Below are 5,746 nucleotides of genomic sequence, written 5' to 3'. Positions count from 1 at the left end.
CTAACCAGCCCTTATTCATGCCTTATGTATAAGGTAATTACTTTTGAATCATTGCAAGACTAATTACAAAAATACAAACTAAAATTTTGTCATGTTATCCTTAAAGATCACATTTTTAGGAGTATATATGTATCATCATTTTGATCCATTTTTACTACCATTTTCTTATCAAAAACACACACTCTTTCTTACTCTCTAAACTCCATAACAATCCAGCAAATAACCAAGAAGATCTAGCCATAAAAACCATACTAAAACACCATAAGAAAACTCTTACAAAAACACTTCAAGAAAACCTTCCAAGAACACCAACTTACTTCCAATCTTTCATCCACTTCTATCACCCTTTTGATTCTAGCTTCTTACTTCTCTTTTACAGCAAACTTATCCAAGGAACTTGAGGTAGAATCCATGTTCATAACCTTATTCGATTCATATATATATAGCTATATTATTTTGTGGTACAAAAGTTTAACAACAAGAACATAGTTTGAATGTTTTCAAACTTGTTTGCAAACTAAATAGATCCTTCTAACTTAACTTTTAAAATACTTCAAGACCTGTAATATAACTTATGTATATGCTAATTTAACAAGGTAAAACTTGGTTTTTCAAAGTATAAGTATTTTTAGAAAAATGGTCATTAAATGATTTTGTTGTAACAAAAATGTTTAACTTCATATGTTTCACTAATGTTTCACTTATGCCGTATGATTTTGAATACAAACCAAGGTATTTACAGTTCATAGTCTTAAAGAAGAACTCGATCCAAGAAGATGGCAATTTGAATCAACGAAAACGGATTTGTAACGAAGAAACTATGACCGAAACAAAATTGGTTATCCTAGATCATTTCAACTACGGGATCAATTGGAAAAAAATGATATAAATCACATATTTCTAAGATAACATGATATTTTATATATATGTACTTATAATTCAATTTTATATGGTTCAGGATCACCCGTAAACAACACGAGAAGATTAATCATAAGATCTCATGATTGTACGCAACACGTCATTTGACAACACCGGTACTTTATGTACGCAACACGTCATTTGACAACACCGGTACCATGGGTCAAGATTAATCTCGACCAACACATATACGATGGGGTTTTATTGATTTCGTTGGGGGTTTTATTTATTTCATTGCGGGTATATTAAACATCTAAAAATGAACCATTAAAATTGAGTTACTAACAAAGAAATGCTAACTACGGACTAAGGAATTATTCTAAGTATTAAAAGTATAACAAGTATATATATATAACGTTTGTTTTAAAATGAAAACATATTGATATAATATATATGGATAGGTTCGTGATATCAACCGGAAGACCGAGTCAAATTATTTATATCATCAAGACAAGAGTGAGTATATAGTCCCACTTTTAAACTCTAAATATTTCGGGATGAGAATACATGTATTTTATGTTTTACATTATGGACACAAGTAACTGAAAAATATATTCTACGTTGAGTTGTACCACTGGCATACTTCCCTGTAGCTTGGTAACTAATATTTACAGCGGTATTGTAAACGCGAATCCTGTTGATAGATCTATCGGGCCTGACAACCCCAACCGGACTGGACGACCAGTATTCAACGGTTGCACAGTACTTCGTTTCGTGACTACACCTTGGTACGGTGTAGTAAGATTTCATAATAAAGGGAATATGCGACGTGATTAAATGTTAAGTATGGTTACCAAGTGCTCAACCACTTAGAATATTTTTATTGAAATGTTTATATACGAAATCTTGTGGTCTATATATATATATTGCTGCGCACTAAACCTATATCTCACCAACTTTATGTTGACGTTTTTAAACATGTTTATTCTCAGGTGATAATTAAAGCTTCCGCTGCATTATGTTGAATCTAAGCAGGATCATGCGTACTCATATTTGTGTCAAAAATAAAACTGCATATCCGAGGACGTGTGTTGTAAAATATGCTAGAAATCGTGTTGTTATTATCATTTGTAAAGTTTGTAAGTCGAAGATTATCGTTAAACGATAATCATCTTTTTATTGTCTAAAGCTTGTACAAAAATAATGGTTTGGTTTGTAATGTATAATATATGCAGTTTTCCTTTTTAAAAATGTCGCATATAGAGGTCAATACCTCGCAATGAAATCATACGTTATCTAACACGTTCTTATGGTTAAGGACGGGTTATGACATGTGGTATCAGAGCGTTGGTCTTAGCGAACCAGGTCTGCATTAGTGTGTCTAACCAAGAAGCCGTTAGGATACATTAGTAAGTCTGGACTTTGACCGGGTCTGATTTAAAAAAAAAAAACCATTGCTTATCACTGTTGGTTAAAATTTATATGTAAATATTATATAAGTACTAATGGGTTAGTTGTTGTGTGATAGATGTCGAGCTCAAAAATTGTTATCACAATCAACGACTCCGAATCAGAATCTTCAGATGGCGTTCCAGTCATTAACCTGTCCGATGACGAAAATGATATCCTTGGGGAAGACTCACAAATTCCGGATGAACCAACTATAGAGAACCAGGAAAGTGAACCCGAGGAGGAAAGTGAACCCGAGGAGGAAAGTGAACCCGAGGAGGAAAGTGAACCCGAGGAAGAAATACAGGAAATTACAAAAGACGAGTTCGAACTAGGAAAGAAACGAAAGGCTAATGAATTAGAAAATCCAAATCCCGAGTTTAATGAGAATGATGTGGCACCAATTCCACTCAACACTACCACCCCTATCCCCGCTATTCCTATTCGTTCTGTCCCGGCATCCAGTTCTTCAGTCCCACAGCCAAAATATAGGCAGACAGTTAGGATAAGCGTTAAGCAAATCTTTGTGTCTAAACGTCCTAGAAAATAGATCAAACGATGCGCTGCTGTGTCAAACCATGGAACCGAATAATGTTTTGTATAATATTAATAGTGTGGTTTGCTTAATGTTCGATGTAAGATAAGCATATGTAAAATATTGAAGTATGAAATGCAATAATTTTCCATGGTTAAGTATTATTTAGATTGTAGTAATTGGTTCTGTACTAAGCTATTAAGTATGAACATTAACGGGTAGGTACTACCCAAGATATAATTATAAAACGCTAATAAGAAGAAAAGGCTTTTATAATAATACCTAGTTCATATTATTAATAAGCTATAATGTACTATAAATACACACTACATCTATAATAATCCATGTGAATAATTATTTTCTTTCATTAGGAAATGGCGCGATTGAATCGAATGACGGAACAAGAACTCGAGGAACTCATCAACCAGCGAGTGAACGACAGAATGTTATGGGTTGAGGCTGCAAGAGCTGCTGCAGTTAATCCAAATCCTCGTGTAGGATGCTCCTACAAGACGTTTCAAGCTTGCAAGCCATCATCATTCAGTGGAACGGAAGGACCGATCGGTTTAACCCGATGGATAGAAAAGATGGAGACGGTGTTTAAAATCAGTGGTTGTGATGAAAAAGACATGACCAAGTTTGCATCGTGCACTTTACAAGATAGTGCACTCACATGGTGGAAGAATTATGTGAAGGCGGTAGGAGGAGATGTAGCTTATGATACTCCATGGGAAGAATTCAAAACAATGATAATCACCGAGTATTGTCCAAGGAATGAGGTTATTAAGTTAGAAGATGAGTTACGAAGTTTGAAGGTGGTTGGTACTGAAATCACCAACTACAATCAGCGATTCATGGAATTGGTTTTACTATGTCCTGAATTGGTTCCAACCGAAGCACGGAAGATTGAAATGTACAAAGGTGGTTTGCCCAAAAAGGTCAAGGCAAACGTTACAGCATCGAAACCTAAGACAATTCATGAAGCTATAACCATGGCAAACGAGCTAATGGATCAGGTCATTTTGGACAAGAAAGCATTCAATACTGAGGTGAAGGTATTGGGGAACAAGAAAAAGTGGAATGGAGGTTATGATCGAGGTAACCAACAACAACCTTATAAGAAACAAGAAACCACGAAAGGTGCGGGTAGCGGTTCAGGCTTTGGTTACAAAGGACAAAGTCCTTTATGCAACCGTTGTCACAAACATCATTTTGGTTACTGTAGTGTGTTGTGCACTAAATGCAATAGACAGGGACATCTTGCTGAAGATTGTAAGGCTCTCGTTACAAATGCAAATGGTAACAAGACTCCTGCCACCAATGCAAATAGAACTGCTTTGGCTAACATTACTTGTTTTGGGTGTGGAAAACAAGGTCATTATAAGAGCCAGTGCCCGAATTAGAATGGCGGACCTGCACGTGGAAGAGCGTTTGTTATTAATGCTAGAGAGGCACGAGAAGACCCGGAACTTGTTACGGGTACGTTTACCATTAATAACTTATCAGCATCTATTTTATTTGATACTGGCGCCGATAGAAGTTACGTGTGTAGAAATTTTTACACTAAATTGAATTGTTCATCATTACCTCTAGATGCTAAGTACTTGATTGAGTTAGCTAATGGTAAACTAATTAAAGCCGATAAAATTTGTCGTGATTGTGAAATAAATCTAGCCGGAGAAACGTTTAAAATCGACTTAATACCCGTAGAATTAGGAGGTTTTGATGTAATAGTCGGCATGGACTGGATGTCCAAAATAGGAGCGGAAGTTGTTTGTGCTAAGAAGGCAATTCGTATTCCTGGTAAGGATAAAATGCCGGTGATGATTTATGGAGAGAAGGGTAATTCAAAGCTAAAACTCATTAGCTGTTTGAAAGCCAAGAAGTGTTTAGAAAAGGGATGTTATGCTATTTTAGCACATGTTAATAAAGTCGAAAAGAAAGAAAAGTGCATCAACGACGTGCCTGTGGCAAGAGATTTTCCTGAAGTTTTTCCGGAAGAATTGCCAGGATTACCTCCATTTAGATCGGTAGAATTTCAAATAGATTTAGTACCAGGAGCTGCACCAGTAGCTCGTGCTCCATATAGACTTGCACCGTCCGAGTTAAAAGAACTTCAAAGTCAGTTAAAAGAATTACTGGACCGTGGATTTATACGACCGAGTACTTCACCGTGGGGAGCTCCAATTTTGTTTGTTAAGAAGAAAGATGGATCTTTTAGGATGTGTATAGACTATCGTGAATTAAATAAGTTAACTATCAAGAATCGGTATCCACTACCGAGAATTGATGACTTATTTGATCAATTGCAAGGATCATGTGTTTATTCGAAAATCGACTTAAGATCGGGCTATCATCAACTACGCGTTAAAGAGGAGGACATTCCGAAAACTGCTTTTCGGACACGTTATGGTCATTACGAATTTTTGGTTATGCCGTTTGGATTGACGAATGCGCCAGCTGTATTCATGGACCTCATGAATCGAGTTTGTAGTCCGTATTTAGATAAGTTTGTTATCGTTTTCATTGATGATATTCTTATCTATTCCAAGAGTGAGCAAGAGCATGAAGAGCATTTAAGGTTGATACTGGAGTTGTTGAGAAAAGAACAACTTTATGCTAAATTTTCTAAGTGTGCTTTCTGGTTGAAAGAAGTGCAATTTCTTGGTCACGTTGTTAATAGCGAAGGAATTCAGGTTGATCCAGCAAAAACTGAAGCTATTGAAAAATGGGAGACTCCTAAGACACCAACACAGATACGCCAATTTTTGGGTTTAGCCGGTTATTATAGAAGGTTTATTCAAGATTTTTCCCGAATAGCTAAACCGTTGACAGCGTTAACGCAAAAAGGGAAGAAATATGAATGGACCTCGGAGCAGGAGAACGCATTTCAAATACTGAAGA

The sequence above is a fragment of the Rutidosis leptorrhynchoides genome, chromosome 10, assembly GCF_046630445.1.
Source record: "Rutidosis leptorrhynchoides isolate AG116_Rl617_1_P2 chromosome 10, CSIRO_AGI_Rlap_v1, whole genome shotgun sequence".
Lineage (NCBI taxonomy): Eukaryota > Viridiplantae > Streptophyta > Magnoliopsida > Asterales > Asteraceae > Rutidosis > Rutidosis leptorrhynchoides.
The sequence above is the reverse complement of the archived record's forward strand: the minus strand, read 5'-3'. Positions refer to the sequence as shown.